The sequence below is a fragment of the Schistocerca serialis genome, chromosome 7 (genome assembly GCF_023864345.2).
Source record: "Schistocerca serialis cubense isolate TAMUIC-IGC-003099 chromosome 7, iqSchSeri2.2, whole genome shotgun sequence".
NCBI classification, from domain to species: domain Eukaryota; kingdom Metazoa; phylum Arthropoda; class Insecta; order Orthoptera; family Acrididae; genus Schistocerca; species Schistocerca serialis.
In genome coordinates this window covers 235,738,986-235,754,250 of record NC_064644.1, presented here as the reverse complement: position 1 = coordinate 235,754,250, position 15,265 = coordinate 235,738,986, and the positions used below count along the sequence as shown (strand labels likewise).

The following is a 15,265-nucleotide window of genomic DNA, read 5'->3' as shown; positions in this document are numbered from 1 at the left end:
CGTGCGGTTAAAGGCGCTGCAGTCTGGAACCGCAAGACCGCTATGGTCGCAGGTTCGAATCCTGCCTCGGGCATGGATGTTTGTGAAGCCCTTAGGTTAGTTAGGTGTAACTAGTTCTAAGTTCTAGGGGAATAATGACCTCAGCAGTTGAGTCCCATAGTGCTAGGAGCCATTTGAACCATTTTTTTTTTATATATAAGGACGGGTATTAAGCGCCATGCACCAATCGATGTTTACATGCAATGTCGTACACTCGGACATTAAAAGAACGATCGTCTGTACTACGTGTGAATTGCTTCTCAGCAACTGATTTAAGCGTTGGAGATTGGAGCGTCGCACTGACTGGACTGGAGACATAGAACACCATCCCAGTAATCGCAGAGGCTAACAATAACTGCATCTGGTAAAAACGAAACTGAACCTGGTGCATACGATAATGACGATTTAAATTCAAATGCCTCAAATGGCTCTGAGCACTATGGAACTTAACATCTGAGGTCATCAGTCCCGTAGAACGTAGAATACATAATCCTAACTAACCTAAGAACATCACACACATCCATGCCCGAGGTAGGATTCGAACCTGCGACCGTAACAGTCGAGCGGTTCTGGACTGAATCGCTTAGAATCGCTCGGTCTCTGCGGCCGGCGACGATTTAAGCCAAGATTTAAAACAGTCTGGAGAAGGGATTGAGCTCAGTTCAAACATCAGTATACTTAAATCTGAAATAAGGACAGTGATTGCATCGATTGACTTTGAGCAGAAAGGTTCAGTAGGCACACTACTAGGTTTCACAAAGGGACAGGTTTTGAGGACGGATCTCAATAAATGTTACGAATCTGATCAGTCAGTGGATATTCTCCCTGTCAGTCGAATCCGTGTTGAGTGACTCATATCTCGACGATAGATTCAATTTTCGGACTCTTCGCATCAGTTGGAACAGGGTATAAGATTGTTTGACTCCTACCAACTCTATATACCTTCCAGTGACAGTTCAGTCATTTGACTATCTGGAGCTGCGTGTTGTGGATCAGAATAACCAACTTTATGACTTTCGTGGTGAGGAAATAATTGTACGACTTCATTTACGACAAGATGGGCGTAAGGTATAAAACCAGCACACACAGCGTACAGCACAGCGCTTCGCAGCAGAACCGCAAGGTGATAACTCGTGCGAATTACGAGACTCCTAAAGCAGGACGCTCGAAACGTCGCAATGACGTCGCCACACAACATATCTCACCCAGTGGAATGTGATGAAAGAATCATATGCCAGGAATACTTCTCGCAGAAACCTTGTGCTTCAGTGCCTTTTAACAAGAACAATGATACTACGATTGTCATCGAGCACCAAGACGCTTCAGCTCTGCGATGCAAGAGCTTCATATACTTGGATGAATTCTTTAAGAAAAAGGATGGTAGTAACACAGTGGGAATGAAGGTTGTACGTAATGCTTTGGCATCCTGTTCCACGAAATACGTTATTAACAAAGTGGAGTAGAGATTGATCGTACCCGTAATGTTGGCATAGCGTCAACCGTTAAAACATACGTCTCATCATCACCCTCGGAATTGAATGGCTTAGACAATGCAGACTGGTTCATAAAAAAACCTGTTGGCAGAACAGCAGAAGAGTACAGCCGCTTTACTGGACGTATTCATCTAAAAATGCTTATGGGGTACTTTAAATAAATGCAGCGAATTATTATGAATGTTAAACAGGAGCTGATTCTGGTACGGAGCAAAACGGATAGCAACTCATACATCCAAGGGTAGAATCAGAACATCCTCAGTAAAATTATATGTAATATGCCGCACATCACTGTGGCAGACGAGGAGCGGTTGAAGGTTTCAAGAGTTCTGAATACCGGTACGTATCTACCATTAACTTTGTGCTCATGGGAGGTTTTTGAGTACCCGGTGCTACCGACAGCGAGCAGACAACCGTGGGCTATTAAAACCTCAGTGCAGCTCGAACACCAAGATTCATCATACTTGCATTCCAGACCAATAGAAGGGGGACAACTGTAATTTAACTAATGCCAGAGTCTACTTGAATTCTGAATTCTATCTGTATGACAAATTAGTGCTACAGTGGGATCAGAATATATGCAGTCAAGCATTTGACAGGTCCGTGCTTCTTACTGTGAAGGAGTTGAAGAGGAAGGATGCCTACTCAGTCCACGAAAATTCAAGGAGGAGGAGGAGGAGATTAGTGTTTAACGTCCCGTCGACAACGATGTCATTAGAGACGGAGCACAAGCTCGGGTGAGGGAAGGATGGGGAAGGAAATCGGCCGTGCCCTTTCAAAGGCACCATCCCGGCATTTGCCTGAAGCGATTTAGGGAAATCACGAAAAACCTAAATCAGGATGGCCGGAGACGGGATTGAACCGTCGTCCTCCTGAATGCGAGTCCAGTGTGCTAACCAGAAATTCAAGGAGCTGGCACCAGTTATCGTGTTAGACTGTTATAAGTAGAATGAGGGACATAGATTAGGACCCATAGATGTACGAATCGAATTTGAATCCTCATAAAATTTCCCTGAACACATTGGATCGTATGCCGTAGTTCAACATGACCGTGTGATTAACTATTGCCCACTTACTGGTGTTGTGCAGAGTGCTGTCCAGCCAGCCGCTGTAGCCGAGCGGTTCTAGGCGCTTCAGTCTGGAACCGCGCTGCTGCTACAGTCGCAGGTTCGAATCCTGCCTCGGGCAGGGATGTGTGTGATGTCCTTAGGTTAGTTAGGTTTAAGTAGTTCTAAGTCCAGGGTACTGATGACCACAGATGTTAAGTCCCATAGTGCTTAGAGCCATTTGAACCATTTTTCGTGCTGTACAAATGACCATGTGCTGGGGCATGCCAAGAGCATTACACAATGGCAACTAAAAGTGTGAACGTCTTTGCCGACTTTCAAGAAGTCTCCATCATTCTGTCAATGGCCTTGTCAAATGGGGCGGAGGAGTGGACACAAGTTTAGGGCACTCTCTTGTAATAGGGGTCGGAAACTGCCCCTAAAGGCGGAAGAATCAACAAAGATCAACGGCATGAGGATGCAAAAGGCAATGAAAACCACTGCACTAAAGACACGTGACGTGTATCCACAGGACATGTGGCCTGTAATTGAAGAAGTGTGATTATATCTCCTTTAGTAAAAGCTCCTGGAATAGTCCCCCATTCGGATCTCTGGGAGGGGACTGCCAAGGCTAAGGCACCATGAGAAAAAGATTGTATACTAAACGAAACAATAACATTCTACGAATCGGGGAGTGGAATGTCAGAAGCTTGAACGTGGTAGGGAAACTAGAAAATCAGAAAAGGGAAATGCAAAGGCTGAATCCAGATATAGTAGAGGTCAGTGAAGAAGTGGAAAGAAGATAAGGATTTCTGGTCAGATGAGTACAGGGTAATGTCAACTTCAGCAGAAAATAATATAACCGTTAGGAAGGTAGAGCAGAGAGTGTGTTACTTTGAACAGTTCAATGATAGGGTTATTCCTATCAGATTCGACAGTAAACCAACACGGACAACTATGGTTCAGGTACACATGCCGCCGTCGCAAGATGAAGATGAAAAAATAGAGAATGTGTATGAGAATATTGAAAGGGTAATACAGCACATAAAGAGAGGTGACAATCTAATAGTCATGGGGGACTGGAACTGAGTAGGGGAAGGACTAGAGGAGAAACTTACAGGATAATATGGGCTTGGGACAAGAAATGGAGAGGAGAAAGATTAATTGAGTTATGTAATAAACTTCAGTTGGTAATAGCGAATACTCTGTTCAGGAATGACAAGAGAAGGAGGTATATTTAGAAAAGGCCGGATGGTACGGGAAGATTTCATTAGATTACATCATGGTCAGACAGAGATTCCGAAATAAGATAATTGATTGTAAGGCGTATACAGGAGCAAAAATAGACTCAGATCACAACACAACAGTGATGAAGAGTAGGCTGAAGATACACTCCTGGAAATTGAAATAAGAACACCGTGAATTCATTGTCCCAGGAAGGGGAAACTTTATTGACACATTCCTGGGGTCAGATACATCACATGATCACACTGACAGAACCACAGGCACATAGACACAGGCAACAGAGCATGCACAATGTCGGCACTAGTACAGTGTATATCCACCTTTCGCAACAATGCAGGCTGCTATTCTCCCATGGAGACGATCGTAGAGATGCTGGATGTAGTCCTGTGGAACGGCTTGCCATGCCATTTCCACCTGGCGCCTCAGTTGGACCAGCGTTCGTGCTGGACGTGCAGACCGCGTGAGACGACGCTTCATCCAGTCCCAAACATGCTCAATGGGGGACAGATCCGGAGATCTTGCTGGCCAGGGTAGTTGACTTACACCTTCTAGAGCACGTTGGGTGGTACGGGATACATGCGGACGTGCATTGTCCTGTTGGAACAACAAGTTCCCTTGCCGGTCTAGGAATGGTAGAACGATGGGTTCGATGACGGTTTGGATGTACCGTGCACTATTCAGTGTCCCCTCGACGATCACCAGTGGTGTACGGCCAGCGTAGGAGATCGCTCCCCACACCATGACGCCGGGTGTTGGCCCTGTGTGCCTCGGTCGTATGCAGTCCTGATTGTGGCGCTCACCTGCACGGCGCCAAACACGCATACGACCATCATTGGCACCAAGGCAGAAGCGACTCTCATCGCTGAAGACGACACGTCTCCATTCGTCCCTCCATTCACGCCTGTCGCGACACCACTGGAGGCGGGCTGCACGATGTTGGGGCGTGAGCGGATGACGGCCTAACGGTGTGCGGGACCGTAGCCCAGCTTCATGGAGACGGTTGCGAATGGTCCTCGCCGATACCCCAGGAGCAACAGTGTCCCTAATTTGCTGGGAAGTGGCGGTGCGGTCCCCTACGGCACTGCGTAGGATCCTACGGTCTTGGCGTGCATCTGTGCGTCGCTGCGGTCCAGTCCCAGGTCGACGGGCACGTGCACCTTTCGCCGACCACTGGCGACAACATCGATGTACTGTGGAGACCTCACGTCCCACGTGTTGAGCAATTCGGCGGTACGTCCACCCAGCCTCCCGCATGCCCACTATACGCCCTCGCTCAAAGTCCGTCAACTGCACATACGGTTCACGTCCACCCAGTCGCGGCATGCTACCAGTGTTAAAGACTGCGACGGAGCTCCGTATGCCACGGCAAACTGGCTGACACTGACGGCGGCGGTGCACATATGCTGTGCAGCTAGCGCCATTCGACGGCCAACACCGCGGTTCCTGGTGTGTCCGCTGTGCCGTGCGTGTGATCATTGCTTGTACAGCCCTCTCGCAGTGTCCGGAGCAAGTATGGTGGGTCTGACACACCGGTGTCAATGTGTTCTTTTTTCCATTTCCAGGAGTGTATTGCCGGCCGCGGTGGTCTAGTGGTTCTAGGCGCGCAGTCCGGAACCGCGGGACCGCTACGGTCGCAGGTTCGAATCCTGCCTCGGGCATGGATGTGTGTGATGTCCTTAGGTTAGTTAGGTTTAAGTAGTTCTAAGTTCTAGGGGACTGATGACCTCAGCTGTTAAGTCCCATAGTGCTCAGAGCCATTTGAACCATTTTGAACCAGGAGTGTATTAGTCAGGAAGAATCAATTCGCAAACAAGTAGGATACGGAAGTACTAAGGAGTGACGAGATAAATTTGATGTTCTCTGAGGATGCAGATGCAACAATAAGTAATCGCTCATTACGTAGTACAGTTGAAGAGGAATGGACATCCCTAAAAAGGCAATAACAGATGTTGGGAAGAAAAACGTGGATACAAAGAAGTTAACAGAAACGGAACTATGGGTAATAGAAGAAATGCTTCAATTGGTCGATGAAAGAAGGAAGTACAGAAATGTTCCAGGAGACTCAGGAGTATGGAAACACAAGTCGCTGTGGAATGAAATAGATGGGAAGTGCAGGGAAGCTAAGACGAAATGGCAGCATGAGGAAATCGAAAAAGAAGTGATTGTCAGTGGGACTGACTTGGCATACAGGGAAGTAAAACAACCTTCGGTGACATTAAAAGCAGGGGTGATAACATTAAGAGTACAACGGGAATCTCACTGTTAAATGCAGATGAGAGAGCGGATAGGTGGAAAGAATACAATGGAAGCCTTTATAATGGGAAAGATTTGTCTGATATGATAGATGAAGAAACATGAATCGATTTAGAAGAGGTAAGAGGCCCCTGTATTAGAATCAGAAATAAAAGAGCTTTGGAGGACTTAAGATCAAATAAGGCAGAAGGGATGGATAACATTCCATCAGAATTTCTAAAATCTTTGGGAGAATTGACAAAAAACGACTATTCACGTTGGTGTGTAGAATGTATGAGTGTAGCCACTTACCATCTGACTTTCGGAAAAGCATCATCAGCACAATTCCGAATTCGGCAAGAGCTGACAAGTGCGAGAATTATCGCACAATCAGCTAGCGGCTCATGCATCCAAGTTGCTGACAAGAATAATAAAAAAGAAAATTGAGGATGTGCTACATGACGATCAGTTTAGCTTTAGGAACCAAGACTACAGAAAAATCAAGATACGTTCATAAGATTTGTCGACCTGGAAAAAGCGTTCGACAATGTAAAATGGTGCAAGATCTTCGAAATTCTGAGAAAAATAAGGGTAAGTAAGAGGGAGAGACAGCTCATACAAAATACGTACAACAGCCAAGAGGGAATAATAAAAGTCGACGACCAAGAACGAAGCGCTTGTATTAACAGAGACATGGATGTAATCTTTCGCCTCTACTATTCAATCTGTACATCAAGGAAGCAATAATGGAAATAAAAGAAAGATTCATGAGTGTAATTAAAATTCAAGGTGAAAGTATATCAATGATACGATTCGCTGATGACATTGTTACCTTGAGTAAAAGTGAAGAAGAATTATATGATCTTCTGAATGGAATGAACAGTCTAATGATTACAGAATACGGATTTAGAGTAAATCGAAGAACGACGAAAGTAATGAGTACCGGCAGAAATGAGAACTGTGAGAAACTTAACATCAGGCTTGGCTCAAATGGTTCACATAGCTCTGAGCACTATGGGACTTAACATCTGTGGTCATCAGTCTCCTAGAACTTAGAACTACTTAAACCTAACTAACTTAATGACATCACACACATCCATGCCCGAGGCAGGATTCGAACCTGCGACCGTAGCAGTCGCGCGGTTCCGGACTGCGCGCCTTGAACCGCTAGACCACCGCGGCCGGCATCAGGCTTGATGGTCACAAAATAAGTGAGGTTAAGGAATACTGCTACCTAGAGAGGGAAATAACCATTGAAGGACGAAGCAAGGAGGACATCAGAAGCAGGTTAGCACTGCCAAAAACGGCATTCTTGGCCAAGTGAATCTACTGGTATCAAACTTAAGGCTACATATGAGGAAGAAATTTCTGACAATGTACGTTTGGGGTACAGCATTGTAACGTTTGGTAGTGAAACATGGACTGTGGGAAAACAGGAATAGAAGAGAATCGATGCATTTGAGAGGTTATGCTACAGACGTATGTCGAAAATTGTGTGAACTGATGAGGTTGGAAATGAGGAGGTTTTATGCAGAATCGGAGAGGAAAGGAATATGTGGAAATGACTGACAAGAAGGGGCAGTATGACAGAACATCTGTTAAGGCATTATGGAATGACTTCCAAGGTTCTAGAGGGAGCCGTAGTGGGCAAAAACTGTAAAGGAAGATAGAGATTGGAATACATCCAGCAAAAAATAGAGGACGTAGGTTGCAAGTACTACTCTGAAATGAAGGGGTTAGCACAGGAGAAGAGTTCGTGGCGGGCCGCATCAAACCAGTCAGAAGACTGATGACGCTAAGAAGAACGATGATGAGTGTAGACAATTCATATTTAAATTTGTTGCACTCATAGCGTACACTGAAGATGCGGGTATAATAGAGACGTTGTCAGCAAGAATTGCATAACCGAGGCCTTTCAAGGATGTGGACCCTGCTAAAACACAGATGAGTGCTAGGTCATAAGACTTTTCTCTCATGGACTACACTGGGATGATCCTGGTATACCTTGTAAAGAAATGATGAAGTCACTTCGAATATTAGATCATCCTGAGCCCATCATCTACGTCATCGTCTACGAAAAGATGACATGGATGCAGTGAATCTTCAAGTTTGCATCTATTCGAGACCTGGAATTCTACGGGTGCCCTGCTATCCATAAGCTCAAGAGGCAGATTATGTGTGAAAATAGTGTCTGCTTATGAAATTTCTTTCTACCTAACACCTACTCAGATAATATTTAGCTTTGCCCAAATCCTATGTCTGTGACTTTGTTCAAGGACAGGAAATATAATTTCAGTCATTTTTGCTATATGATTTTGGAACCGGACACGATCACGCTCCGCCTGTTCCCAAAAACCTATACGTACAGCATGACAGGCGAAATCCCATGCAATCAGTACATATATTTTGTTTCCCTCCATCTTAGACGCCACCCCCCTCATGCTTTAAATTTATATCTTGTACGTCTTGCACAGCTTTTATATACATTTGTAAGGGTAGAGATGTATGAAATAACAACAAAGATGTATGGTAACGAATAAAAACTTTTTATTCAGATACAAATACTCGAAGTAGTAATACAAATTTATATCCACTAATGTTGTTGTTTTTACAATACACGAAGAAATACTGCTTTTAAATTCACAGTTCTTGTTACTGTTTGAATTTTTTTATTTACATTTCATAGTTTTCAAAATAATACTACTGCTTGAAAAGAAATTGTACTCTACATTGCAGTACTGCTTACAGGTACTGCAGAGGTATAGTTTCTCTTACATTAATACTACCACTCAAACTGAAGACCTAATTTATGCTTTGGACTAGGTGGCTCTAAACATTTTCCACCTCAATCAGCTGAAATCATTTAGGAATGCAATGAAGCGGATGGCCCTAAAATGGTCATCCCAAAGAGCTGCTCTGAACTGGGTGCAACTCACACTCAAAACTAATATGACTTGGATAGCTAGTATGTATTTATAATGTATAATGTATAATGTATTTATACTTGCACCCATACAATCACACAAGCACAAAAAGTGCAAAGGCGGGAATACGGTATTTTTCTCCTTCATTTACAATTTTTTAGCTTTTTTGATGATTGTGGTTCAATTTTTTAATCTTTGTATTTATATACTCTGTTACTAATGTGACTACTGGAGTCTCAATGAAAAACTATTATTCATTATAATATATTTTCCAGCACATACTACTTATATATTCGTACCTAGATATTATGCTACTTATAAAAAAAAAAAAAAAAAAAACAGAATATAATTACGCACAGGCATACATATTTACACAGGCATCAACACTCAAACGCACTCAAAAGCGTACACACAGACACACACACGTACTCAGACATAGATGCGCACCATTCATCACACATACAATATTTAACTTATGATAAAAGAGCCATACTATTAGGTACATGCTCTCATCCAGCCAGTCACTCACCTCACTCTCTCTCGTTCACCCTGTCGGTGTCCTCCACCGCCTCCTCCCCTCGTGCTTCAAGAAAATAATGTGAGTACAGAGGGTTTATATCCCGTCACCACAAATGGCTTTTTTTTTTCATTTTCATGCGGAGACAATGCGACTTTAGATTGCAGCACAGTGTACACCTCGTGACGTCGCGATCGATTACTAGTTTGCTGTACCAAATGCGCAGGTTGCGGCGGAGCACCGTGAACGCCACCGTACAGGCACTGCAAGTAGTCTTCGACCACGAGGACACGAGATGCCGCACGTTGCACACCCTTACTCTGCCTCTGGCTAGCTCCATCTACAGTATGATATGCATACATTTTGGATCTTAGACCCACAAACTCCACATCGACAATCCATTCCTCTTAACATTCATTAAGCCGGTAATCTTCTTGTTTTGAGGAACAATACCGCAAGGATTATCCCCTGCGTATCCCGAAATATCGAAATAACTAATAACTACCGTGACACCTAATTACTTCATATGAATTGCAGTTCTTCACTCAATAGATGAAGCTATCTGTATCCATATAAAGTAACCTTGATTCCAATAAATGAGTTTTAGCAAATTCATAGTGGAAGCGATACATGTGAAGTTGGGAGATGTCCAATATACACATACCCAAGCAGACAGGTTTCGCAAATCTCCTGAAACCTTCGACATCTCCTCAGCAACGAAGTTTTCATTGAAAATAGTGACCCACTTAAAATTTGGTCTGGCAAACCACTTTCTTATGCCCCCCCCCCCCCCCCCAGTCCATCCCATTCAGTCCTAATCAAAATATCGCTATCATTTGTTACATTCTGCATGGTTTTACAAAAATGGAATTATTCATAAATTTGTAAAAATCTTTTTAAAAATCACTATCCCCCCTCGCTCGCCATCTTTTACATATTTGATTCAATATACTCCTTCAAACAGGGTGACTGATTGAAGGAGATAGCCTGGGTTATTCTGCATGCCTCCATCCCCAAGCTGAGATACTGCTGGAGATTATGACAACGAATTATGTACCTCTGCTTGAGTCCAACAGTAGTCACCAGTTTAGGTATAGTGCTTCCCTGCGGAACTTGTTGCTCTGTACCTAATAGCAAGTCGCTTATCATGTCATGCAAACTAACAGGATCTGCCTCCACCACATAACATACATCAGAATCAGACTCCGGATCCAATATATTTTCAATTACCCCCTTAATTCGTTTTTGGGCACCCATCGAAAACCACCACCTTGCAGTGGCTGCATTATGGGCGCCCATATGAGCTACTCACATCCAAATCAAAAATATAAGTTGAATCGAGGGATGCATTGAACCTCGCAGCCATATTTGGATTCATTGCCTTGACGTGTCCATGTATAAACTGGTAAAGTACTCCACGGACCCCGCACTCAAAGAAAAGAAGCATACCAACATCAGTCAAAAGTTCGATGCTGCGCTTCGTTTTCTTGAGCATTGTGTCCCAGGACTACCCAGATGCTGTGTAATAAAAGGCAGGGTCCAGAGTTTATGTGGCCATGCATGCACTCTGGAACTTCTCAAAAAACATCCGCAAGCAAGCGCACATCTGTGTCCATGCATAGTATTGCGTATTCATCCAAATTTGGAATGTTGAATTCCCGCTAGACTTTCAGGGCATGCTCGTAATTTGCGTTAGTTATGGCATCACCTGTGAGAGTACTGGTAAATACAGATACATCAGGTAACGTGGTTTCGTCGAGTTTCACCTTACTATCCAGATACTCGTAAAGGAAAACCCCTTCCTAGTCATAAGCCCAAACTTTCCCTCATCGGGGTATGCTGATCAGGTGATATGCATATCCTCCTCAGGTAGAGTTTCAACGAGTTTCTGGAGTGGCGCCTCCTCAAAATGTAGCATGTCAACAAAGCGCAGAGTAGTTTTTGGCGCCATTCTTTCGGAGAATGAAATATTCTTCTCGACACTCTCAAGGAGGAGAAAGACCTGATTTTTCTGCCAACGAAATTAACCAATTCCTCATCTAGAAAGTGAGCGCCATAACTACTTAAATTATGGAAGAAAATGGGTATGAGTCATGGTCATTGATACTTCAAATGGCATGCGCTGTGAGCTGCACCACGAAACTTCCCTGTAAGATAACAATGATCTCTATGGGGAGTTTCAGCTTTTCTATCGACAAATATGACAGTTAACCGCTTCATTATATATTTTTTATTCCCCTCCAATTCGGTCATGGGGATTTTGGTTCTGTAAAGAGTATCAGCATCCCATGAGGGTTTTTGAAGCTCAGTGCGCAACCAAACCACAGGATTATCCCCGACATAAGATTCATAGCGGTTAAGATTTGAATCATATGAACATGCAAGTTGGTTCAAATGGCTCTGAGCACTATGGGACTCAACTGCTGAGGTCATTAGTCCCCTAGAACTTAGAACTAGTTAAACCTAATTAACCTAGGGACATCACAAACATCCATGCCCGAGGCAGGATTCGAACCTGCGACCGTAGCGGTCTTGCGGTTCCAGACTGCAGCTCCTTTAACCGCACGGCCCCTTCGGCCGGCGAACATGCAAGTTGGTACGCCGGCTTATACGGTACGTGTTTCTCAATGAAGGTTACCACCTTCGTTGACAAACACGTACCATATGAGGTGGTGTACCAATTACTGCTAGACATTCACGGCATGATCGTAATCTGCTCTAGTTATGGCATTACCTGTAAGAGTACTGGTAAATATAGATATAACAGGCAACGTGGTTTCGTCGATTTTCGTTTTACCGTCCAGATACTCATAAGGGAAAACACCCTTCCTATTCACAAGCTCAAGCTTTCGTTCATCGGGGTATGCTGATCAGGTGATTTGCATATCCTTCCGAGGTAGAGTTTCAACGAGTTTCTGGAATGGCGCCTGCACAAAACACAGCACCTCATGGAAGCGGAGACAACAGATATAGTTCCTAGTGGTGAGCATTCTTGAACTTAATGAACTTGTTTTCTTCTGAAAAGGTATTTAAACATCTGAGGCAAACGTGTATTTTATGTTCATGTTTCGACAGTTGGCTGTAGAAGGTAGGACATGTCTGTGAACCACACGTAATGCTGGTTATCAGCATCAGAGAAGAGCAGTATGTTCGCATGAAGATCACGCTCACCTGCTTATTTCGAAAAATGGAGTGGTACAACTGTAGTATGCTTGTATTGCTCATCGGGCTTGCTTTCCTGCTTCTTCTTCAGTCCGTAAATGTGAACCAATATTCTGGGATTTTGTGCTTCAAATTCTGATATGTCCTGAATCTTTACATGGAACTCAATACCATGATATTTATGACCTCTGGGGATTTTGTTGTTTCGTGCATTGTATGTTGTTGTGCATTCGGGATGGTATATCTAATGGTAATTTCTCTCACAAGCCAGAATGTACCATGCTAAATAAGTGTTATGTGTCCAGAATGAGATTTTCACTCTGCAGCGGAGTGTGCGCTGATATGAAACTTCCTGGCAGATTAAAACTGTGTGCCCGACCGAGACTCGAACTCGGGACCTTTGCCTTTCGCGGGCAAGTGCTCTACCAACTGAGCTATCGAAGCACGACTCACGTCCGGTACTCACAGCTTTACAACTGCCAGTACCTCGTCTCCTACCTTCCAAACTTTACAGAAGCTCTCCTGCGAACCTTGCACAACTAGCACTCCCGAAAGAAAGGATATAGCGGAGACATGGCTTAGCCACAGCCTGGGGGATGTTTCCAGAATGAGATCTTTCAGGAGTGCTAGTTCTGCAAGGTTCGCAGGAGAGCTTCTGTAAAGTTTGGAGGGTAGGAGACGAGGTACTGGCAGAAGTAAAGCTGTGAGTACCGGACGTGAGTCGTGCTTCGGTAGCTCAGTTGGTAGAGCACTTGACCGCGAAAGACAAAGGTCCCGAGTTCGAGTCTCGGTCGGGCACACAGTTTTAATCTGCCAGGATGTTTCATATCAGCGCACACTCCGCTGCAGAGTGAAAATCTCATTCTGGAAACATCCCCCAGGCTGTGGCTAAGCCATGTCTCCGCTATATCCTTTCTTTCAGGAGTGCTAGTTCTGCAAGGTTCGCAGGAGAGCTTCTGTAAAGTTTGGAAGGTAGGAGACGAGGTACTGGCAGAAGTAAAGCTGTTAGTACCGGACGTGAGTCGTGCTTCGGTAGCTCAGTTGGTAGAGCACTTGCCCGCGAAAGGCAAAGGTCCCGAGTTCGAGTCTCGGTCGGGCACACAGTTTTAATCTGCCAGGAAGTTTCATATCAGCGCACACTCCGCTGCAGAGTGAATATCTCATTCTGGAAACATCCCCCAGGCTGTGGCTAAGCCATGTCTCCGCTATATCCTTTCTTTCAGGAGTGCTAGTTCTGCAAGGTTCGCAGGAGAGCTTCTGTAAAGTTTGGAAGGTAGGAGACGAGGTACTGGCAGAAGTAAATCTGTGAGTACCGGACGTGAGTCGTGCTTCGGTAGCTCAGTTGGTAGAGCACTTGCCCGCAAAAGGCAAAGGTCCCGAGTTCGAGTCTCGGTCGGGCACACAGTTTTAATCTGCCAAGAAGTTTCATATCAGCGCACACTCCGCTGCAGAGTGAAATTCTTATTCTGGAAACATCCCCCAGGCTGTGGCTAAGCCATGTCTCCGCTATATCCTTTCTTTCAGGAGTGCTAGTTCTGCAAGGTTCGCAGGAGAGCTTCTGTAAAGTTTGGTAGGTAGGAGACGAGGTACTGGCAGAAGTAAAGCTGTGAGTACCGGACGTGAGTCGTGCTTCGGTAGCTCAGTTGGGCAGTCCGCCTTTAGCCGCGGAGCAGCTCGGACTTGTTTACGTCCCGGCTGCGAACGTTCGCGGAAGAAGCGGTGTTTACACCGTCGTCACTCGCGTGTGTTATTGTTTGAATCGAACGCAATGGCACACAATTTCCGAAAAACCACGATACAGTTCACGTTCTGTAACGAGTATGCACGACCGAAGGCATTCGAAATCGAACGTTTCTTGAGGGACGAAGTGCAACTTAATTACACTGAGGTTATTGGAATTCATTTATCGATCGTGAGCAGCACTCTTTACGTAAAGATGATTGACGACGCAGCATGCGATAAGATCATTGAAGCTGCCAAACGAGGATTCCAGTTCCGACACTCCGATGGTCATATTGGCGAAGTGTTAGTCGCTCATTCGGGCCTGGGCGTGCGTACGATTCGAGTCTTTGAGCTGCCATTCGAGTTACCAGAATCCTTGGTCACTGAATCGCTCCAGCCATATGGCAGAGTTATCAGTCATACGGCCGAACGTTGGACAAGTTTTAGCACGTATCCAGTGCTCAATGGTGTCCGACAGGTGCGAATTGCACTTACGAAACATGTGCCATCGTACATCAACATCGGCGGCTGTCGAGCTATTGTCATCTATGATGGACAGCCCCGGACATGCTCCGGGTGTGGTGGTGAAGGACATCTTCGATCTGCGTGTATGCAGAGGAGACTCGTGCAACTCCCCAGCGGAGACCTCCAGAATCCGACTACACCAACGTCACTGCCGATGACTTACGTGGCGGCGCTTCGCGGGGAGGTGACGCCGAGGTCGGAGCACACTATTGAACCGACGCCGCTGTTGATTGAGGCGCCTTCGGACCCCACTGAAGAAGGAACAGCTCCCACCAACCCTCAGTGCCAGACATTACAGGTGGTGCAGAAAGAGGATGAGAGCATCACAACAGGCATGGAAGCTGAAGTGGAACGGCCCCA

General features: G+C 45.1%; 2 non-coding genes across 2 annotated transcripts; one reads left to right on the top strand and one right to left on the bottom strand.

The window, feature by feature from the left end:
• Positions 1–13,028: 13,028 nt before the first annotated feature.
• Trnas-cga (transfer RNA serine (anticodon CGA)) lies at positions 13,029–13,103 on the bottom strand. The gene has a single exon. It is a non-coding gene; the product is annotated as a tRNA-Ser (tRNA).
• Positions 13,104–13,984: 881 nt separating this feature from the next.
• Positions 13,985–14,059, top strand: Trnal-caa (transfer RNA leucine (anticodon CAA)). Its single transcript has one exon. It is a non-coding gene; the product is annotated as a tRNA-Leu (tRNA).
• Positions 14,060–15,265: the final 1,206 nt, after the last annotated feature.